The sequence below is a fragment of the Palaemon carinicauda genome, chromosome 3 (assembly GCF_036898095.1).
Source record: "Palaemon carinicauda isolate YSFRI2023 chromosome 3, ASM3689809v2, whole genome shotgun sequence".
Classification (NCBI taxonomy): domain Eukaryota; kingdom Metazoa; phylum Arthropoda; class Malacostraca; order Decapoda; family Palaemonidae; genus Palaemon; species Palaemon carinicauda.
This window is the reverse complement of record NC_090727.1, coordinates 8,768,593-8,793,874: the sequence shown is the minus strand read 5'-3', so window position 1 is coordinate 8,793,874 and position 25,282 is coordinate 8,768,593. Positions and strand designations below refer to the sequence as shown.

General features: G+C 40.4%; 1 long non-coding RNA gene across 1 annotated transcript in view; it reads right to left on the bottom strand.

The window, feature by feature from the left end:
• Positions 1–24,809, bottom strand: part of LOC137636754 (uncharacterized) — a 30,379-nt gene extending 5,570 nt beyond the window's left edge. Inside the window, exon 1 of the long non-coding RNA XR_011043209.1 lies at positions 24,377–24,809. This is a non-coding gene — a long non-coding RNA (uncharacterized lncRNA). The remainder of the gene's footprint in view (positions 1–24,376) is intronic.
• Positions 24,810–25,282: the final 473 nt, after the last annotated feature.

Genomic DNA, 25,282 nt, shown 5'->3' with positions numbered 1-25,282 from the left:
ATGAAATACAATTCAATTAAGAAATTATATAGATATTCCCATTAACTTATAATTATGTCAGACCAACGGGAGAAGGAAAGAAAACAGCAACGAAGACGAAGAAAATAAAGAAATCGATTACAGGACGTTTCTTCCATCAGCACCATCCAACAAAGTGATAGAAGGGCGTTCTTTACGTCTCATATTCCAGAAGGGTAATTCGTCACACTAAAGATGAGGATTTAGATTCCCCTAATCTCCTCCTTCTATTTCTTTCTTTGTTTCTAATTTATCCTCCCATTTCTTTTTCCTCCTCTTCCAATCCCATTCCTTAATGGTTTATATATATCTGGCCTTATGCCATCATGGTGGCATGCTAGTGCTTTTCGGTATTGTGGTGTTATGTTGAAACGAAATCGGACACCTGGTGTGGACCTCAGGTTATTTCATGAAACCGTGACCAAACCTCACATTCTATCCCTCCTGGACTGCTCTTTTATTTCTCTCCTCTCCCTTTCTGAAGTTTCTTCTTACTCCTCATCCTCTCCTCTTCTCCTCTTTATAATCTCCTTTCTTAACAACGTCTGTTAACATCGAAAGTGTGACGTTCCCATATGGACATGGGATTTTGAACTTAATCCCAACCCTCTGTTATAGTTAGGAAAGAATGGATTGGGGGGGGGGGGGCTAACGAATAAACGCTTCGGAATATTGTATCAGAAATATTCCGATAGAAAAACGGTAAATGGAACTTTGAAAGAGGATAAAACTCTCTGCCTAATCCGCTCATAAAACCGAATATGATTGTTCCCATAAACCGGGGAATATTTCGTCACACTCCAATCCAGAATATTTGGGGGAAAAGACACTTATTTCTCAATGGGTCTTGGATGGTAAAAATTAATTTTTTTTTTCGATTAGTTCTGGAATAATTACATTAACTAGAAATCGCCTGTATATAACACATAAAATGGTTGTTGATTTTAGAAATTAATTCTAAAAAAGTATAAAATACAAAAGATACATTTCGCTTCCTTCTATAAACCCTGTTCTTAGATAACCAACCCATTGCGGCCAGAATAATAAGGGGACTTTAAAACATTAATTGAAGTTGTTTATTAACATACAGAGTTTTCAATTTTAAGCTTAAACTTAATAATGCTTGAACGTGCCTAATGCTGAACCCTCACAGGTGGTAATTCATCAGATACAGACAGGAGAGTGCTGTAACTTTAAATTTGATTATATTGATTTCTATTTGGCTGTCCCCAGACAGAACTCTGATTAAGCAGTATTACTGAAACACTTGTATCTAAAATTAAAGCTTCAGTTTGTACCTGCCAAATCTCTGCCTAATTGGTTATAGATATATCGTGGTGATTAGGAAAGTGCAGGCAGAACCCACATAAAGCTTGAATTTGGAGAAAATAAATAAATTTCAAGGAGACTATTCCACCTGGCGCCTTCATCTGTGGGTGCGAATGATCTCAAAGTTCACATATAGCTGAAGAGCCATATAAGATTAAGACTATTTCCAAATTAAGCCTTAGCTCACTCCTGTCAGATCGTACTGAATCTCCATAAGGTGTGAATACCACCTTATGCTGTGAACATGTAACAGGAAATTTGGGAGGTGTTGACAAAAGGGGTGAAGCCGGATTAAAAAATGCATAGACCCCAAAACGAAAGATCCAACCTTACTTCAGCTCTCTATCTCAATAATTAACATATTTTAAAATTTAGGTTTCAGTCCGATCTTGCCAGTACCGGTCGGGACATAGCCCATGTGAACGCAACCATCAGGAGTCCTATTCAGTTACAGCAGTGTCCTTTGACTAGTGACATGGTAATTTACTGTTCTAGATTAATTTATTCCAATACTGTATCTGCTGTTGCCCATGGACCAGTCGGTAAAAACAGTACCAGAATGTTTACTTCAAAACTATCCTTACGAGTAGGTACGAGAGAGATATCAAACCAAGTGATCGTCAACCGTTTTGGTACACTAAGAACAATATGAAAAATGATTGATTGATTGATTTAAAGTTTTTAGGCATCCTGACATCTAAGGTCATTGACGCCGATATCATTTAGTTTATATATATACATACACACACACACACACAAATATATATATATATATATATAGATATATATATATATATATATATATATATATATATATATATATATATATATAGATAGATAGATAGATAGATATATATATATATATATATATATAGATATATATATATATATATATATATATATATATATATATATATATATATATAGATATATATATATAGATATATATATATATATAGATATATATATAGATATATATATATATATAGATATATATATATAGATATATATATATATATATATATATATATATATATATATATATATGTATATATATATATATAAATTAAGGAATATTCAATTAAAACCATAAAAGTTGAATGTCATTATAAAAGTTGGATAGTTTTCAGAAGACCTGCTTCTCAAATAAATCTAAAAATGCCACTGCATAGTAGGACACATCATGTCCAAGTATTTTGGCAAGGATGAACATGCCACCCTCACCTCGAGCCTCAAACAAATATCTATTCCCTAAGTTATTATAATTGGGGCATTCGGTCAACAAATGCCTCACTGTTAGAGGTACTAAACAGTCGCCACAATACGGTTGGTGTTGGCCCTTCAGCAGAAACTCGTATGTCAACCGAGTGTGACCAATACGGAGACGACAAAGAGAAGTCTCCCATTTTCGAGGCATCATGTTATGCCTCCAAGGAGATATGACATTTGTTAATTCTCTCATTTTATTGCCATCTAGACTATCCCAGTGCTGTTGCCATTTATTGCAAAGCAATTTCTTGATGTTAGGTAAGAAATAATTACACGGAATGGGATACCTTCTTGGCAGCAACTCGGATGCAGCATTTTTTGCCAGTGAATCTGCCTTCTCATTCCCAGACACACCTATATGCGCTGGAACCCAACAAAATCGAACCATTATACCTCTCCATCCAGTAATAAAAAGCCACTCTAAAATCTTTAAAACTAGAGGGTTACTAGAATTAAAAACTTCTAAAGCTTGAAGGACACTCCTCGCATCACTAAAAATTGTAAAGTTAACTTCCTTCTCCAACGCTATTTTCTCAATAGCGGTTAATATGACATACAGTTCGGCAGTAAATATGGAAGCTGTTAGAGGAAGTGCTCCTCTACAATTAAAACCATTACCATGTACTCCAAATCCAACGCCAGCATCAGATTTGCAGCCATCAGTATATATAAAGGTCGATCCTCTATGTTCTTCAACAGGTTCCATAAAAAGAGACCTGGCTTCTAGGCCAGTGACATTCTTCTGAACTCCAGTAAAGTATTTACAAAAAGATATCTCTGGTAATTTCCATGGAGGCGTTGATGATACCTTGAATGGAAGTACCTTACTTCTAATTATATCCAGACTGTTTAATAATCGTTTCACCCGAAAGCTATGAAAAATGAACCACTCCATTATCAGCTAATATTAATCGAGTACAAGGCAATCTCGTTTTTACAGGTTTTATGGATTATTTTCACTGACAAATAGATACTGTATAGACCAAACAATAAAGGCAGTTATTTTGCTCCTAAAGATTCATCTTCATAGCAGCTGCGAGAGGACCTAGCACATACGCAGAACCACATTTTTCGAGATTCCCCGGGTTCTTTCAGATTTTTCCGATAGTTGAGGTGTTACCAGAGAAGGGTCCAATATAGTACGATCTGGCCTTTATTCTAAAGGGCTGTTGTGGCCTATTTTTAACGTCTCTACTTTGTGATCGCTAGACTGGGCTTAAGTCCCCCTCAAACTCATTAGTTCCTTTAGTGACTGCAACCTCAATATCCTTATGACCAAAAGATATGGAGTTTGGGGGAGCCTATATATTTACTTGCTGAGTTATCAGCAGCCATTACCTAACTCTCCCTCGCCCTAGCTTGGGCGGAGAGGGGACTAGGGCGCTGATCATTTGTGTATATGGTCAGTCTCTAGGGCATTGTCCTGCTTGCTGGGGCAATGTCACTGTTCCTTACCTCTATCATTCATGAGTGGCCTTTAAACCTTTTAAAGTTTAAACATTGATCTGGCCAGTTAAAAGACCCAATAACTAGTGGTAGTATCGAAAAGAGTTAGGAATAAGTTTGTGTTTATACAAACCATCCGATGTCCTGATTAATCGAAGGCCTGGTGAGAATATGAAAAGGGCGGGGGAAGGAAAATCAGTAAGATTCAAGTCACTTTAAGGAGGGAAGTGAGGGAAATCGAAAGACACTAAAAGGGCGGCGTTGAAGGCGAGACATACTATCGTTAAGTTCAATCTACTGACACGACGTGGGAAAAGAAAAATAAAGTGTTCACTATACGCCAGGTAAATAAAAAGAAGTGACCTCTTTCTATACTACTAGACTCAAGAGTACAATGGAACTCCTTTTTACAGTACTCGGGTATTTATGTCTCATTAGGGTCTCATCATTATCAATCTTCCTGTCGTATCATTGCCACTTTATTTATTTTTTTTTTTTTAATCATTGGTCGTTATTATTCATGATTTAATTTCCCTATACTATTACGATGTTTACCTACCTGTGAAAAAATAAATGAAAACAAAGCTATTTTGGACGTTATGACTATCTTCCAGTCACAAAGTTGACTTTCCTATCATTTTAAAGATGCTTTATTGTCGCATGTCCGTAAAAGAGGAGTTAGTTTGACATAAATTTCTTTCTGGGATTAGAACTATTTATCGCACCTTTTCATGCGACGGTTCAGTTAAGTTTATCGGGTTTCCACAAGGCAAAGCCCCCTTGCGAGACGGCCGTAAAATACACAACCAAAACACTGCTTCTGAGGTATTGCAACAGGCACAATACAAAAGCATAACAATAAATAAGACAAGCCGTGAATGGCTTTCGTAAACGCGTTTATGCAGTGGACGAATGTAACAAAAGCAAGCCAAGACACTTTGGAGAACAATGTATAAGGAGGATTTATTAGTGCTAAAGACAAGGAAAGCGTTCCTTTAGGAATTTCTCAAAGTAAATACATACAGTATAGTCTACATCCGTTCAAACAGGCGTATACATAAAACTATAAGTCTAGGAAATTCTGTAAAATATTGAATAAAATTTTATTACAGACTAATCAAGCCTCTCATTTAATATATTCCTAAATGCCAGTCATTGCAAAATCTCCCAAAACAAAATTTTTTTTTTTTCAGGAAAACCGCAAATAAATAGAAACAAAGAAATTAATAAATAAAGATACAAGTGCCATCACATCTTAGGTAAAGCCCCTAATTTGTGTGAATTAGTACACAGAAACAATCAAATTTACTTTACTGCCACCATTTTATATTTCAAAGTTACTCTTCGTTCTCCCTAAAGCGACAGCGTAAAGCCAACCATTTTTCAACCCAAACTTGCTGAAGACTCTCATCAGAAACATGCCAGCCTACTTCAATGCAACAGAGTGATATTTATGACTCCCTAAACAAGTCTTATCAACTTTATGGTCTCTAATTTATTCACTAGTAAATCGTTTACCTTACTCTCCTTTTTATCTTTTTTTATTTTTTTTTATTTTTTTCATTCCTATCGATATTCCTAAAATGACAAATTCGAAGATAATTTGTATTTTTCCTAACCATACAAACCTTAGCTATTTACAAAGGGTTATTACTTTTAGCGTAGCTGAAATGGCGAGCCATTAGAATTTAACGAGGGTGTATTACCCCCGCGCTAGTTAGCGGGGGGGTAGGGGAGTGGTAGCTAGCTACCCCTCCTCCCCCTCACACACAGGTGAATACTCACTTTCACTTAGAGGTAGGACTTGTCTTGGGGGACAGGGCTGGCGGGCGAATATGTGTAAATAGCTAAGGTTTGTATGGTTAGGAAAAATACAAATTATCTTCGAATTTGTCATTTGTTCCGTAACCGAAATACAAACCACGCTATTTACAAAGGGTGACTTATCCCTTAGGAAGGGTGGAAAGTCCCCAGCCATACTGGCTTTGGCTTTACCCGGGGACTCAGAATCCGAGTGAGTCGCACTCGAGAAAAGGAGTCCCTGCACCTCACAAGTTCCTTGCACCGCAAGGAACCATGTGGCCTACGTAAGCTTGTGTGTGAAGGAAGAAGTGTGACCCGTCTTAGGCAGTTGACCTGGAGTTCCAGAAGGAACTCTGGGTTAAGACGTTCCCAATACCACCTCGTCAGGGTATGGGGGACGCGACAGTATTGACTCAATACTCGGAACACAAGGAAGCATGGTTTACCTGCAGAGGTTCGAGGTCAGCTATGCAGAGACCAGGATGCTGCTTCCCCGTAGAGGGGATGATGAAGAAAGAAGTAAGGGCCAGACATACTTCTTTCGTTCATGCAGACTAAAACCTGATAACAATGCCCTCAACCTTCTGCTACCTGTCCAAAAAGGAGCCTGAGGTTAGACCAGCTGTTGTGTAGCCACCACAGAGCGATAGAAAACGTATCGAGACTCCTGTGGGTCACGCCCTGCAGGAAGCGGGCTGCGAAGGTCATCAGACGCTTCCAGACTCCAGCTTGTAGCACCTGCGTCACAGAGTAGTATTACTCGAAGGCGAGGGACGTTGCGATGTATTTAACATCGTGCTGTAGGGCGACGTGACGGGGGAGGGTCTGAAGACAGGTCGAGATGAATGTCCTCGAGTCCGGGCTGAAGAGGTATACTGGTGACTCTCCCCCCATGTCCTCCTTGTGTTCCCAAATCGGCTGCAACTGAGGCCAAACTGCAGCTGTTCCCAGCGCTAACCTCTCGATTCCTGTACTGGCAAGAAAGAGAAGGTCTTGGGACATCAGACACAGAATGGAGACTCAAAATCTTGAATGAATCGGACCGAAGGGTCGGGACCCTCAGATTCTGAGTCTAGCCAACAACTCAGGAGCGAGCCTGAATGTTGCCTTCCCCTCTTCCTTAGAAAGGGGGGGAGTAGTAAGAGACCAAGAAGATTGCTTACACACTGGCCGTGGCCAGAGTGAGCAGAAGACCCAGGGCGGAATACAATCCGAGGCCTGTCGTAAAAGGGTCTTGAGAAGATCTCTTAAAGGACTAAAAGTCCGAGCCATGCTCCAAGTTGGAGGTCTTCCTCCGACTAGGGCAGGGACGATCGTAGCTTCGCATGAGCGAGGATAGATCCAGCGGGCAGGAAAAAGTTATTCCTTTAAGCCTGAAGGTCAGGGAAAGGCTGAGCGACAGGCTTCATTGCCAAGAGCAGAAAGGAGTTTCCTCCCGCCGAAAGGCAATAAGACCGTTATTGCTGGAGAAGAGGCCTCACGGGAAGAGGTATATCTCCCACGGCACCAACCACCTTAGACTCTTCACTTTGCCTGGGAGACCCCTGTGGATGACTATCGCAGATGACGCGACCTCCGTACCGCGACTGTAGCGGGTTGTCTCTTCTAGAGGAGGAAGCGTAGTGTCTCCAGGCATGAAGCCGAAGCGACGCCCCGGTTCGGGAGAGATGTCGCAGTGTGGTTGCTTGAGTAGTCTGCGCCGTGGGAGAAGCTCTCCCGGGAGTTCCGTCAGGGGAAGCAGAGGGTCCAGAAACCGTTCTGCACATAGTCCCAGTGGAGCTCTCCCATTGAAAGGTTGACAGACAACCTGGTTTTGTTGAGACCCATTGTCCGCAGACAAAAAGGAGGGAAGACGCAGGCGTCGAAGTTGTCCCACCATCACCGGAATGCATCTTGCCAGAGTCTCGGGGTCTGAGACTGGGGGGAAAACTAGCGGAAGCTTGAGGTTCCAAGCTGTCGCGATCAGGTCCCCCAGACCAGCACTTGCTGGTTACCCAAGGTCAAAGACCCCTAGGTACACTCTCTCTATGAGGCTCTGCTCGGATAGTCTGAGAGACACATTCCCCTGCCTGGAATGAGAGAGCCGATGGTGGAATTGAGAGAATCTCAATCATCCCGATATCTCTACTGCAAGATGTGAAGGTGTGAAAATGCGTCCCCTGCTGGTTAGCATGAAGTCGATGCTCAACAGGGGGACTTGGCAGGAAGGGTAGGATCTGAAGAGGGGCAAGACTAAGGCCCTTAAGCCTGCCTGAATGATGGAGAGGTATCCTTCAGGTCTTGACCATAGGCCTGGACCGGAACATGCCCCCCCCCCCTTTCCTTTGACGAGTCCGAGAACCGCATCAAGAATGTGGGGAAAGGACGAGAATATCCACTACCATCAAGAGGCTCCATAGGTCAACACCCATTGCAGGTTTAATAGTTCCGCTGGTCCCATAGGGCCAGGGAGTCCGGTTAAACATTGCCTGAAGCCACCGGAACTTGGATCGCCCCACATGGAACTTATCCTGAGGCGACCGTTCGGACTATAAACGGGTCAATGAGGAAAGAAGAACTAGGAAACGTTCCAAGGTAGGGCTGAAAACTCTGCTTGACTGAGAACAGGTACTGCGACTCTCCTCAGTCTTGCCACGGTGAACCGAAAGGAAGGCTCGGAGGATGTGGTAACAGAATCTGGCGTCCCCAGGTGGTCACCCATCCAAGTACCGACGTTGCTTAACCTCGCTGGACGGACGAGAAGCGGGGTTTCCAACGTGGTAAGGCGGTTGACTCAATATCATGGCCAGATACTCCAGATGTTGAGGCAGAGGAAGAGAAGGCTCCAAGCAAAATACCATGAGCCCACACTCATGGTCAGCATTCGGAAGCTTTTCCCGGCGCTGAAGAAGGTCGAAACCCGAGCCTACCGGAGTTGACCAGCCCTCCAAACAGCAGAGGAGGCGGAAGTCTGCACCTGAGCGGCCAAGAGGAAGGCAGGGAGAGTTCTCTGGGGAAACAAACCTGCTATGCCACGGCGGGATAGCCACACTGCATCATAAGCAGGAATACTTGCAGTTTAGGCTGAATTCGACGAGCACCCTGGAAGATGGATGGAATGGAAACTGAAAGTACCCGTCCTTCCGATCCAGGGTTAAAGGAGTCCTGTCGCCTCGTTACCAGTCTGATCGATTCTGCTGGTCTACGCTGGCCGAAGTTTGTTCGACAAACTTGATCAGGGCTGAGAGGTCGACTATGGACATCCCCTCTCAGATCCTTCCTTACAAGAAAGGATCGACTGAGGGGGGCCGGGGGTGAAGCCGTCGATGATCCTAAGGAAGACCTTCGCCTAAGGTATGGATCATTCTGCCCAACCGGGCAACTCTGCTGATGCTATGGCATAGAGGTTCAGAGACACTGAATTCGCTGACAGAGACGGCAGGCGCGATATCCTTGGCTACTCACAGAGATTGTGCGGGAATGGGCATCGGGAAGCTGTCATTCGGATGAGTAACCTTAAGCATCCTCCCAGCGAAAAAACCTGCAATCCTAGAGTTCGTGAACTCCTTTTAGGACTATGCCCCCCCGGGGGAGTCTCCCGTGCCATCTGTTCCTGACAGGAGGAAACTGCAATTGGACACCTTGTCCCAATTGTCGTAGCCGATAACTTAGGCCGACGTGGTTGAAAGAAAAGGGAGCTGGAGCCCTGCAGAGTCTGGAAGAAAGCGCCTTGGAGGAGTGAAACCGGAAGTCGATTTACTCCGCACAGCAGATGTTTAAGTCTCTGTCCTTGGGCAAAGACAAAACTCTTCTCAAGGATGGAAGGGTGTCTGAGGTCGTTGACCTCCACAGATGAGACACCCGAAGGAAGCCTTCAGTCAGTGCGTCCAGATGGTACAACATCGAGCTTGTCCGCAAGTAGATACTTAACGACGAAAGGCCAAGGTGCCTGAGCTCGAGAGGAGGAAAGTACCCTTGATCTTCCTGTAGCTTCCTTGAACCAAACCTCGGGCCGTAACCGAGGAGGGAAAGAACCTGGTAAGCTCCCAGAGGAAGAGGTAAGCAGTCACCCCTTGTCCGATGGAGAAATCTTCAACGGAAAGCCCCCCCGCCAAAAATCCTTCCAGGGCGGGAGAAGGAGAGAGTACTCGTGCAGGAGAGGGGACCCTCGAGACCGACCTCTTGGGAACCAACTTCGCCCTGGGGGAAGTCACCACGAAGTCCACTCCTCTCTTTCTCTTCAGCGTAGGAGAGACAGCCGCTGGTTTGTTACCCTGGCCGGTGAGTGCTGGTTTCATAAACCTCATTAACGCCCGTGCCAGCGGATCAAACCATGTCTGCTGCTCCAAGGACACAGAGTCCGAAATCCTCGCTAAGGTGAAAGGGATCGGGCGATCCTTTGGAGAGGACACGACGGTTCCTGCCTGAAAAGAAGGTGGGAAGAATGCTGTACTGACCTGTCTTCGTCCTGCACTACCAACCTGTGCTTGGATGGAGGTGATCCCGAGTGCCGCCTAGGAGCACGCGTCCCTGCTGCTACCACCGGCTGTGGAATTCGCCGCGAACTATGGTCGCGCGAGGGCGAACGGTCGCGCGAGGGCGAACGGTCGCGCGAGGGCGAACGGTCGCGCGGGGGCACAGGCGAGTGGTCGCGCGGGCGCGCAGGCGAGCGGTCGCGCGGGCGCGCAGGCGAGCGATCGCGCGGGAGCGCAGGCGAGCGATCGCGCGGGCGCGCAGGCGAGCGATCGCGCGGGCGCGCAGGCGAGTGATCGCGCGGGCGCGCAGGCGAATGGGCGTGACGGCGAGGGATCGTGCTGCCGCGTAGGTGAAGAAGATCGCTGGCGGTAAGCGATGGCGAGCAGCATGTGTAGGTGAATGATCGCGTGATAGGGTGCGATGGTGATCAGCATCCGCAAGAGGGCGAGCGTTCAGGGTTGTGCGATGAGGAGCAGCATGCGTAAGCGGGCAATCGTGCAGGGTTGTGCGATGGCGAGCAGCATGCGCAGGTGAATGATCGCGTGAAAGGGTGCGATGGTGATCAGCATCCGCAAGAGGGCGATCGTTCAGGGTTGTGCGATGAGGAGCAGCATGCGTAAGCGGGCAATCGTTCAGGGTTGTGCGATGGCGCGATCAGCATCTGCAGTTGAGGGTCGCGCGATGGCGATCAGCATCCGCAGTTGAGGGTCGCGCGATGGCGATCAGCATCCGCAGTTGAGGGTCGCGCGATGGCGATCAGCATCCGCAGTTGAGGGTCGCGCGATGGCGATCAGCATCCGCAGTTGAGGGTCGCGCGATGGCGATCAGCATCCGCAGTTGAGGGTCGCGCGATGGCGATCAGCATCCGCAGTTGAGGGTCGCGCGATGGCGATCAGCATCCGCAGTTGAGGGTCGCGCGATGGCGATCAGCATCCGCAGTTGAGGGTCGCGCGATGGCGATCAGCATCCGCAGTTGAGGGTCGCGCGATGGCGATCAGCATCCGCAGTTGAGGGTCGCGCGATGGCGATCAGCATCCGCAGTTGAGGGTCGCGCGATGGCGATCAGCATCCGCAGTTGAGGGTCGCGCGATGGCGATCAGCATCCGCAGTTGAGGGTCGCGCGATGGCGATCAGCATCCGCAGTTGAGGGTCGCGCGATGGCGATCAGCATCCGCAGTCGAGGGTCGCGCGATGGCGATCAGCATCCGCAGTTGAGCTAGTAGCTGGCGAACCATATTCCTTCAGAAGTGTTGGAGAACGCTGGCGTGCCAGCTGTAACACACGTGGGCGATCCGGAGATCGCTGGCGAGCTGATGATCGCTGACGAGCTGACGATCGCTGACGAGCTGATGATCGCTGACGAGCAGAAGGCTACGCGTGGAAGCCTGCGCAAAGAAGAAGAGTCCTTGACCCCGACCTGAACCGAAGTTCTAGATCGCGAGGGCGAACGTGGGCGCACAGGGCACGTAACAGGAACCGCAGGGAAGATCATCTTGAAAGCGCTGACGAACAGGAGAGCGCTGACGAACAGGAGAGCGCTGACGAACAGGAGAGCGCTGACGAACAGAAGGGCGCGCAGGGAAACCCTGACACGCAAGGGAAGAACCCCCGTGGGGGCAACCCTTTGCCCCGAAGGGATCGTTGTCCGCCGGGAGACTGATGTCCGTCGGAAGACCGCTGTCCGTCGGGAAGACCGTTGTCCGTCGGGAAGACCGTTGCCCGTCGGAAGACGAGATTAGACTGCTGTCCATCTGCACCAAGACGGAAGATCGAGAAAAAGAAGTTGTAGGCTGCAAACGGAGATTCAAAAAGGCGCCTCAAGCACCCTTATAGGGAGATGAGAGGCCCTTACGACGAGGCGGACGGAGGGCCTTACGGCGAGGGAGGCCAACAGCAACAGCAACAGAAGAAACCTCCGAAGAGGAGTCTCTATGAGTGTACTCTCTCGCGAACGAAAGAGAAACACTTCGTGGAAGAGACTGGTCAGCCAGTGACCTAAAAGGGGCAATCCTCCGAAGAGGAGCTCCTGCAGTTGCCCAGCCCCTTGAGCGAAACTGCAGGTGCGACCGCTCAGCACCAAGAGCATAGTCGCACGAAAAAAAGGCAAGAGAAGAACCCCCCAAAAGAGGAAAAGCTCAAGCCTGGACAGGAAAAAACTTCCCTCGGAAGGAAAGTTATCCGCCCAAGGAGGCAAGCCTCCTGACTGTTCTAAAATGAACTGGAGAGCTGTCCGTCGACACGGGAGTACTACCAGTAGGAGACACGCCCCTGACGACAATACAAGGGGGGAGGCAGCAACAGCCGAATCCCCAGGACTCAACCAGACAGCTCACACCGTTGCTATATTACAGAAACGAACTAGATCGGTAACTGTAAAAAAATAAAACAAATAATATTAGTACACATTCATTCCCCCGGGAAGGCTCCGAAGAGGAATCCCGAGGAAAAGGAACAAGAATTACACAACAGGCACGTGCCCTCACAACCACTTACACTCGCGGAAGGAGAGCTGTAACCAAAACAGAATTATAACAATTATAATTATGTAACTATGTAATTATGTAATTTAAAAATGAATGAACACTAAAGAAAAAACGAAAACCCCGAAAGGAATCGTTCTACAAGCTGAAAAATTAACAACTACAATTAGATTCATAAACTAATTGAGACAAAATATACGGCGTAGCAACCCCACCCACACGGGAAGGAAGCTACAAGGGCGTAGTAAAACATAGTAAAAGGGTGAACGACCTCAAGAGAGAGAGAGAGAGAGAAAGACCGAAGTCAAACTCGATCGCAACCCATAAAATTAGGCCGTGGTGGCCTAACTGCCGAGGCCTCCACGTAGATATCGTACACTACACACACACATCTGAAAAGGAAACTTACTTATTTCTATACTCAAATATATATACAAACATGAAAACATGTTTACATATATATTGAGTAAAAGAAAAGTAAGCGATTAAGTAAAGACAAAACAGACAATGGCTGCCAAGCGAGGACCAAGACAGAGACGTCTGTCACAGTCCGAGCCAAAAGTGAAAGTGAGTATTCACCTGTGTGTGAGGGGGAGGAGGGGTAGCTAGCTACCACTCCCCTACCCCCCCCGCTAACTAGCGCGGGGGTAATACACCCTCGTTAAATTCTAATGGCTCGCCATTTCAGCTACGCTAAAAGTAATAACCCTTTGTAAATAGCGTGGTTTGTATTTCGGTTACGGAACAAAGAAATTTTATCCACGTCTACTTTTTACTTTTTATCATCCTCTTAAAAAGTTCATGCTCACTCACTCCACTTTGCTTAAACTGTCTTTTTTTTTTCACACGACCATGACTAGTCAAAGAACGAACTAGCTGGAACCACATCTTTATTAAAGGTAACAACGTTTTTGTTGTTTAAATCTTCATACACAACCATACATAAACATATCCTCTATTCTAGGTTTATTTGCGTAATTCCTCAATATACTAATGAAATTCTTCCTAAAGAATCGAAAAGTTTGGAACAAAATGGAATAAACATGTATTTATAATGTTATGTCTTTTTGGAAAATTTACAGTTTCATCCATTATGGGAAATCTATTATAATATATTTCCCGAGTAAAGCAAGTCTTTTGTAGTATTTCTGTAAAATATTATCTGTCGCAAATGCCTAGTTCTTTATATATACACATAATCCTTCCGCTGAACTACATGAAATAGGTCCTAGGAAATTGGCGGATGGAAATGTGAGAAAAGGTGTAATAAAAGTACACTGTTTAAAAACACTTTTGCCCTGGAAGGTATAATGGTTTATTCCCCCTAAGCCTCTTCATTATTATCATATCAGTGTCGTACCGAGTAAATTTCCTCCGATTAATCTACATTGGGACATGGAGGTTTTAGACTGTTTCCGAGAAAGGAAATACAACTAAATTGAATAAGGAATTATATAAAGGAAACCCCGATGTATGATTCTATGAGAACTATGATTTGGTTTATATTATTATCATCAATAATAGTAGTAGTAGTAGTAGTAGTAGTAGTAGTAGTAGTAGTATGGTTCCTTTACAAGTAAATGATCTGTTACTAGCTGCTATGCTATCGTTAATAAAGATTCCACATTCTTATGGGAGAAGGAAACTATAGATATGTGACTATTGAGGAACCATAATTATGGAAAAATATTGTTCACATGAAAAAAGTTAATGCACAAAAAGGAGGAAAGACGACAGGAGTAAATAGCCACGCCATTAATATCAAATGAATAATTGCGTTCAGGTATTTGTTTACACATACAAGTATTTGGGAAGTAATCTAGCAAGAGTAAGTCAGATGGCGGGAATAATGTATGGGAAACGGAAGTCCTCAATATCAATGATGCTGGATACACACACACACACACACACACACTCACACACATATGTGATTGAAAAACATTCTTTTTTATTTAAGTTATTATGAATGAAATTAGTTAGGAGATATTCGGTTATTTCCCACTATAAACCAACATAAATTGTGTAAAATGAATTTGTTAACTGCAAAACGACGGATGCAGGACATGTACTGCATTTGATATAATAATTTCCCCAGTCTCGTTTAATCCAGTTTCCAGTAATGGAAAAACCTATCCCGTCTTTACAAAAATTATTTTGTAAGAATAAAGCCTTCTTTTTGTGAATTTGAAGCAGGAATTAAGTCACAGAGATTATGTGGGATAGGAAAAGAAAGATAGGATTAGAGTTAATGAGGGGCCACCCACGGATTAGATTAGGGCGGAAGGAATTATAATATGAGGCGACTAACGATGGTAGAAAGTGAGGGAGAGGTTAGGAATATGATCTTTGTGATTAGTTAGAAAAAGGGGGAAAAGCAGTTAGGAGCAGATCTCGATGACTGGTTAGTAGGTGGTTTATAGGAAAGTAGTAAGTGGTTCTGAAGGTTCGTACTGGTTCCCGAGTGAGCCGGTTCATGTAATCACACTTTGTTGTTCCAATTAACACTGAAGTAGGTTTCGTCCAAAAGAATGCAGTTATTTTCCTATAGTCAATTTTTTTAAACCTGGCAAACTTGCACTAAACTTGCACTTAGCTGGTTGTCGCTGATTGGATGAGTGTCGTGTTGTCCGAATATCTCAGTTTGGTTTTCACGCTGTTTTAGAATTGTGATTATACGGCCATATATTGAGATAAGAGGCAAATTATGTAATGTTATGTAAATACCAGTTGTAATAAACGTAAGTATTAAGAAGTTACATACCAAATTATTATATAATAGTTAACAGTTATGAAACAACACTCTCCGAAGCTGTAGACTTGAAATATGTTTCAAACGCATGAAGTTTAATGTTTAAATTTCTAGCTAGATTTTTAGCGCAAACGTGCCATTGGTGGTTTGGAAAAAAGCAAAACGTATTGATTATACATTGCTGAAGGTTGTATAACGCCTAAGAACAAAATACTATCGTAGAAATGTAAGCTTGCCGAAACATTTGGGGTGGAGGAGTTGAGAAAGGAACAGCCGGCGAGTTGTCGTCTGCACACACCGCCACCATTAATCAGCTTAGAATCTGCTATCGAGCAATTGGCTCACTGTCGATTTCACCTATTTCAGCCATGGCCACAAGAGACGATATGGAACAAAGCAAAGATGAAGGCACTTCAAACACCAGGCATATACATGCTGCTGGCAGTAGGCTTACCAGTCAGTGCCGTAATATAATAATGAATGTTTTTCAATATTTCAATTCACAGGGCCCTAGCAAGACAATGAAAGAAATCATTAAGGCGACAGCAACAGCAACCCAAGTTTCAGAGAGAACTATCTATCGCATCAAATCTGAGAAGATGAAATCTTCAGACGGTATAATTCATTCACCCTTGCCCCGGAAAAGGAAATCGACTGTTGTTGATAATCTTGATAGTTTCGACAGAGATTGTGTTAGGAGAGAGATCCTATCCTTTTATGACAGAGGAGACCTTCCTACATTAGCAAATTTGTTGGCAAAAGTTCGGGAACCTCCTACTAATTTTACTGGTTCGAGAAGTTCCCTCTACAAAATAGTCAGGAATCTTGGTTTTAGGTACAAGAAAGTCACAAGCGGAAGAAAGATACTCATGGAGAGACAGGACATCATTATAACAAGGAACAAGTATCTTAGAGAACTGAAGAGAAATCGAGAGAGTCCAAAGCCAAGACCGGAGGTATTCGTGGACGAGACTTGGGTGAACCAGAACCTCACCGTCGAAAAGTGCTGGACTAATGAAGATGGATCAGTAGGACCGAAAACGAAGTCAGGGAGAGGCTCAAGGTTTATAATAGTACATGCAGGAAGTGATGAGGGTTTTGTACCGGGAGCATTGCTTATGTTCAAATCAAAAAACGGATCAAAGGGTGATTACCATGACTCGATGGATAACGAAAGGTTCAAAATGTGGTTAGAAGAACAACTTCTTCCTAATATCAAGAAGGAGTCCCTTATCATCATCGATAATGCTCCTTATCACTCTAAAATAATCAACAAGGTCCCGACAAGTAGCAACAGAAAAGCCCAAATCATAGACTGGTTGGTTCTAAATAACATTGACCATGACCCTTCTTTTACAAAACTCGAACTTCTTCAGCTCTGCCAGCGCCACAAGGAAATTCAAAAGTACGAAATAGATGAAATTGCTGCTCACTATGGCCATAAAGTGCTTCGTCTACCTCCCTATCACTGCATTTTCAACCCTATCGAACTTATCTGGGCCCAAGTGAAGACAGAAATAAAAAAACGTAATTCTAATAGCGACCAGTCTGAAAATTGTTGAAAAAATTACAAAAGAAGCAGTTGATCATGTGACGCCACAGCACTGGCAAAATGCTATAGAACATGTCAAGAGAATCGAAGAATTGTATCGTGCCAAAGATTCAGCATTTGATAAGTTACCTGATGAGTTTGTAATTGACTTGAATGATAGCACTACTGATGACAGTAGTGATGAAGATGCTCTGACACTGGACTAAAATTCTAGCTGTATTTCATGTTGTTATTGATACTTCTGTTAACATGATACTGATGATACTTTATTATCATCCATGACCCTGAATACTGTTATCGATACTTAGTTGTTGTTTACTTTGTTGTGACTCTTACTGTTGTTATAATTTTTAATATTATTATTGACTTTTCTCTTCATTAATGCCATTATTGCCTAATACAGCTACTGTATTATTAAAATGAACAGTCATGAAAATATACTTAAAATTTAAGTTCCTAAGAACCTTTTGTTTCCCTGTACTATTGAAAACTGCTATAAGTTTATTGAGATGGAACAAAAGACAACATGACAGCTAACAATCTCAAATATAAGGGCTCTGCTCTTATTATTCATGGGGAGTCTTATGATTTACAAAATATAATATAATTAAGGTCTATCTAAAAATAAGATGGACGCGAGATAAAGAAAACCCAACTGTAATAGGACATATTTGAAAATTTCTACTTGAGGAACAGTAAATTTAATGTCATTTTATATAGAGAGTGGCACACCAGCCAGGAAATGGTACGAATAAATACAATTTATGTAATTTGCCTTTATACATATCCTAAAACATTAATGAAATTCCGTGAGCAGTACTTTTGAAATGCAAAAAATAAACATTATGATATATAAACATCTTAATTATTATTTTATGAAGACAAAAACACCACAACCCGCATTTGAACCTCCCGCTGAGAGTACGTCAACTTTCTGTCAAGCCCGTGGCTGTTCCTCCCACAACTCCTCCACCCCAAATTTTCTGACAAGCTTACATTTCTACGATATTATTTTGTTCTTAGGCGTTATACAACATCAGCAATGTACAATAAATATTTTTTTTTTTCAAACAACCAATGGCATGATAGCACTAAAAATCTAGCTAGAAATTTAAACATTAAAGTTCATGCGTTTGAAACATATCTCTAGTCTACAGCTTCGGTAAGTGTTGTTTCATAACTGTTAACTATTAAATAATAATTCGGTATGTAAGTTCTTAATACTTACGTTTTATTACAACTGGTATTTACATAACATTACATAACTTGGCTCTTAACTCACTCTATGACCCTATAATCACAATTCTAAAACAGTGTGAAAACAAAACTGAGAGATTCGGACAACACGACACTCATCCAATCAGCGACAACCAGCTAAGTGCAAGTTTAGTGCAAGTTTGCCAGGTTTAAAAAAATCGACTATAATGTTGCTGGGGAGAGAGAGAGAGAGAGAGAGAGAGAGAGAGAGAGAGATTTGGGATGTTTACCTAAATTTAAATTCAATACTTAATTTTTTTTGCTTTTGAATATTGTCAGGTTATTATTTCTATTCAACCGTCCCGTTCAAAATGTTAGCAATGAACTACCACCTGCACCGTTTAGTAACAATTTTTCTATTACTAAATGTACTTAAACGTTTATCGCATTGAGTCTATAAGTGTACAACAAAATATCAAGATTAATACATGATTTTTACCATATGATTACAAACACACACACACGCACACACACACACACACATATATATATATATATATATATATATATATATATATATATATATATATATATATATATATATATATATATATATATATATATATATCAATAACAGGAATTTGTACGTAAAACTCACATAACATTCAAAGCATTTGATATTGTGTCACTTCTGAAATACAAATAAAAGAATAAACACGAGATCCTTAAGCCAAACACGTCAACCCTATAGATAAAACCCAAACTGGCAGAGAGAGAGAGAGAGAGAGAGAGAGAGAGAGAGAGAGAGAGAGAGAGAGAGAGAGAGAGAGAGAGAGAGAGAGGTAAAACCCAAGAGCAGCATATGCTATATAAACCAAGCAGCAGATGCTAATGACGATTTAGAGGTTTCAATTTAATTTTGATACTACTAATTGTGCACGTGTTATATTTAGCTATTTGGCGTGATAAAATAACGGTCATTTAAACAAAAGTACTGATTATTTCATGACAGGAAATGATCCGTGATTAAAAAAACTGCCAGTAGGAACTGCCAAGAATCTTTTGCATGTCATGTCAATTGGAGTTCATATATACGACTCATATCTGCCAGCCTCATTTAAATAAGTTTAATATACATCTGATATTATGAAATGATTAATGACTGTATTTCAAAGAACTAAATTCCAGCGCATTTCAACCTGATGATCACCGACTAGCATCGGTGGGTTGGTCATTGTTTTCATCAAGAATAAATGGGTTCGAATGAACATTAAACCGAGATATTGGGCAACATAAGAGGTCTAAGCTTGAGAAAATACAAATCAATGTCTACAGTAGTTATAGTATAAACACATTATGCAACTCTAACTACATTGCGATGTAAAAGTATGAGTTTGTAACTGTCACTCGCAGACATTATGCTAGGCAGAACTTGCCCTAATGAGGCTATCTGACCATCGCTTTACTCGATTCTACTCCTATATTTGAAGATTGAAATTCTTCATTTATATAACACAGTTCCTTTTAATTGCAGGATTTCGAAAACCATATAATTTTACAAGGGACTTACGCTCTTGTTGAATGTATATATAATAACTGAAACCATATCGCCGAGCATAAGGAATGTATATCAAGACTATTCATAATACATAATGCAATAGTGAATGCACATCATTCAAAATGTACACCAGGTCATGCAAGTGTAAAGAGGTCACGTCATTTAATGCATCGGAAGCCACAACAGCAAGACCAGGGAATCCAATTTTAATACGTTATCTTCCAAGAGAAATGAGACGTCAAGGCTTCTCTTGTGGAAGGTCTCTCTTTAGTTGCGTTACAGATTCAGGTATATTTCGTTCAATATCTTAATATATACTTTTTAATAAAAGCATTATGAAAGGTTCAAATGGTACACAAGATTATTTAGTTAGGTCAAACAAACAGACATATACTATCACTATTCTCTCTCTCTCTCTCTCTCTCTCTCTCTCTCTCTCTCTCTCTCTCTCTCTCTCTCTCTCTCTCTCTATATATATATATATATACATATATATATATATATATTATATATATATATATATATTATATATATATATACACATTTATATATACATTTATATATATATATATAAATATATACTGTATATACGCACATATATATATATATATATGTATATATATATATATATATATACATATATATATACTTATATATATATATACATATATATATACTTATATATATATATATACATATATATATACATATATATATATATATATATATATATATATATATATATATATAAAATAAATTATATATATATATATATATATATATATATAAAAAAAATATATGTATACATATGAACATCAAAATAGGCTAGTGCAATAACAAATTGAGAATTGCATATTAAAATATAAAAAGTGGCAATAGCTGAGAACAGGCACAAGTTATATGACAATAGGGCTTTATTTGTATTCTAAATAGCGGTACTTAACAGATGAGTGACTCATTTGGTATAAAAGTTGGTCTCAAAACGAACTGTGTTCTCTCTTATTTCTGTTATATTTATTGAACAGGGTTTCGCAGCAAAGCGTTTTGTTTCTATTTATATTATATTTATCAAATAGGGTCTCAAAACAAAGTGCATTGTCTCTATTTCTATTATATTTATTGAATAGGGTCTCAAAACAGACGATGCGGTCTCTTATTCTGTCTCAAAATGAACTGTGCTGTCTCTTATTTCAATTATATTTATTGAATAGGGTCTCAAAACGGACGGTGCTGTCTCTTATTCTGTCTCAAAATGAACTGTGCAGTTTCTTTTTTCAATTATATTTATTGAATAGGGTCTCAAAACGGACGATGCGGTCTCTTATTCTGTCTCAAAATGAACTGCTGTCTCGTCTCTTATTTCAGTTATATTTATTGAATAAGGTCTCAAACGGACGGTGCTGTCTCTTGTTCTTTTATATTAATTCAATAGGGTCTCAAAACGAAGTGTGTTGTCTCTTTATTTCTATTATATTTATTGAATAGGGTTTAACGGTATTGTCTCTATTTCCATTACATCTATTGTATAGGGTCTCAAATTATGTGTTGTCTCTATTTCTATTATGTTTATTGAAAATAGAAATGACTTGCAACTTCTAAAGCATAAACCAATGCTTACATCTTTATTTACTATAAAATATTGGTTAACATATTATACATTAATTTCTATCACAATTAGAATTCGCTATAATAAGTAGATGATAGCTGGCTACTTTGCCATGTTTCTCTGTATGACTAATTGGGGCTGGAACAAAATAAAACAAAATATCGCTAAATCACCATATCATTTTCTTTTAAAGACCATTGTTACTTTTGGGAACTAATGGTGGCTTACTGTACATGCGTTATTTGCATTTGCTTTTGGTCGTGTTCTGTTTATTGCATGACAATCATTAGCCGTATTTTTCAACCAATAAAGAGCTTCCAAATACTTATTCACAAGAGCCATTTTTTTCTCCACTTCTTCAGTTCCAGCATGACTACAGTCGTAAGAAGACGTTTCTCGAAGAGGAAATGAATATATCTTGAAAATGAGTAAAATTCGTCTATTTTGGTAATTGATTACATTATAAATGCTGTCCGGTTATATAAACCTATTGTTGTCCATCTGAAAGTAAAAATATCCCAGAAAAATGGCACACATGATTGGCATGCGCCACTCATTCATGTACTTCTTACCAGAACACATGAGCAGTGAGAACAGGTTTACTTGCGAGCGAAGTGAGCCACGGCGAAACAAAAGACATCTGAGGAGCTCGATATAAAATATAGGTAATTATGATACTTTAATAATGACCCATGGGGATGGCGTGCGCAGTACATCCATGTACTGCTTGTCAGATCAGTGGAGAAGTGAGGTTGTTATTGTTTAATTTCAAGTGAAGTGAGTCACTGCAGAGCAAAAACCATCTGACAGACCTAATATGAATAATAGATAATTATGATACTTTAAATTCCCGTCACTTACATGAACCACATATTTATCCAACTGGTTATATTATGTTTGTTATGCATTTCTGACCATAGCTGTAAATTACCTTTTCATATGTTTCCCCACCCAAAACCCAGTTTCCCACTAAGATCACCGTATTTGTTTCATTGGGGGGTGGAAGGGGGGAGCTGGTTGCCCGAGTATTCATGGTCAAACCACAAGATAGTGAATAGGAAAAATATATGGTTCATGCATTGGGCTAGAAATTAAAGTATATTATATATATATATATATATATATATATATATATATATATATATATATATATATATATATATATATACACCAAAAGAAGTGGTATTTTTTTTGTTCGTTTTCCTTGGCTTCGTTGGTTCAGCATTAGACAATTAACCAAAAAAATTCTTCACCAAAAGCTTAAGAAAATAAAAGTAATTTACTCCAAAGTAGAAAATTGTTTGATCAATTATATATAAAACATCCTTGTCTACATGCTTTCAAAATCAACAACAGGAGCTATGTTTCTTCGCTATCGTAAAAGAAAATAAAAAGGATTTTTTACTAATGCCATGATGTCACTTTTGAGCTGCAAACCTTGTTATCCGTAAGCCAGGATTATACTTGGCAGCTTTTCCTTCAAGGACTTTCACCCAAAGTGATTTTTTTTTTATTAAAAATTCTGACTTCTCCAGAACTCATCTTATTGCCGTTTGGCATCCTGTATTCTTATGATACACAATTACGCAAATCACCAATGTGAATTGATATATATTTTCAAGGAACATCCCCTTTACTAAATAGGAAAAATTATATACCGTACCTGGAGCTCTAGTGAAAGCCAAAGGACGGAGACAGGAGATTAAAACAAAAAAACACATGCGAACTAACACTATTTGATTCTAATTTATTATACCACAAATTGGAGGTGCAAAAAGACATCAACACTCAGCCAATGGGATGAGTGCTGTATTTATTAGCAATAAAAATTACTACTGTTGGTGGTCTCAAACTGTTTGTTGTGAGTTATATTAGAAATTTAATGAATTAGTTACAGCATAAAAATGCTTGTGTTATCCAATCACATACATACATACATACATACATTATATATATATATATATATATATATATATATATATATATATATATATATATATATATATATATATATATATATATATAAAATCTATATTATAGTCTGATCATAACAATTGTTCAGAAACACGATACACAAAACATTCAAATGTCAAATTTGCTTCTCATAATGTATAAGTTAAGTTATTGCTGATCCATGTCACTTGGTTACTTGGAGGCAAATAATATGAGCACAGACTTTCGGACACTTATTATTGTGTATGTATTTAATGAAAGCATTAAATTGCACCATTCGTAACGATCGCGTATTTGAATCGGTAATGGTGCAAAACACCGAAGGATTGCGATTCCTCTACAAACAAAATTACCTAATATTGTTGACAGGATAAATTGATAACGCAAACTCCTAAAACAAATAAACCGGGAATAATTAAAAAATAAAACTAAAATCTGTCTTTGGAAGTAAAATAAAGCTTCAAAACGTTCAAAATAAAATAAAATTTTGAAAAAAAAAAAAAACTGTACTGCATTCTATAAAGTGTATTCCTGTAAACTAAATTTCACCGAGGAATTTTAGCTAACTTTCATACTTCAATAAACCTTACATAGTAGCATAAACTCAGTTATATGTTCCAGTTTGTTAAGAATGAAAAAATCAAGGAAAAACATTACTGTATAGGCTGGTCAGTTACGCTTTTCTGTTAAAGACATCGATTGGTTCCTCTTTAGCTAGAAACAAAAATCTACTCTGGGTATAATACTATTCAAAGGGGATCAGCTTATTTTAATTTCTGTCTTTTCCTACTTTTCATATAATTTTATCCCTATTTATCCCTCTGACTTTTCCTCCCTTTCACATATTTTCATCCCGTTACAAGCAAGAGCGAACGAGGCATTTAACTTAATCATTGAAATAATGTTTGAAGAGGTACAGTAAAGATATATCAGTTCAGCTTAAAGAGAACACTTTGCTTACCCTGACCATACTTGGTGGGACACTTGCCTAAAAGATACCATTAAGCATGTCCTGATCGTTAAGGAACCTCCAATTGCGCATGCAAGATGGATATTTTGCAGCAAATGCAAGCTCGATAGTGTGGTAAAATCCATTGTGGGAGACTTCCAGCAAATACGGTGGATATTTTGCAGCAAATGCCCGATGGACATTCTTGCACTAGTACAAGATGGTATTTCCTTATGTGCACGGCAGATGCTTTCTGGACAAAAGTAAATAAATCCTTTAACAGACCCCCCATCTGGACAAAATAACGATAATAATACGAATAAAAAGCCACAGCGAAAAAAAAGTTGTTCCTAAAAATTAATTTATAGGCCTAAACATGAAAAGCACAGGGTTCATGTAAATGACAAATCCAAAATCCATCAGTAACTTTGGAAACAAAACGTTGTGTTCACACTAAAAAGAAACAACCAACTGAAATGTAAACGTGATTTCAAGTTAACTTAAACCCGAGCTTTACTACCCCCCCCCCCCTCCACCCCCGCCCGCTTCTCTCCCAAACCACCTGGAAGATTTCCAGATGTCAGAGTAGCTCCTTCGGCTGTTAAGCCATACGTGTAGATTTCCAATTAAACAATTACGAGGTAGTGCGTGATTAGCGCATCAAAGAACACACAGATTTGATAGCACATACATTTGTATCTATACAGTATTTTCTTCGATGGAATTATTTTCAAACTTCAATAAGCAGATGCCGTACATTTTCTCTTTTGATTGTCTCGGTAGTGAAAGAGGTGACGTCGGCAAGCACCCCAATTCCCTTATCTAACTTAGGTTCGGAAAAAAACATGAAAAAGAGGAATCAATTTAAAGAAACTTGGCATAGAAGAAAGCAATGAAAAGTGAAAGGTGCTTTGAAGT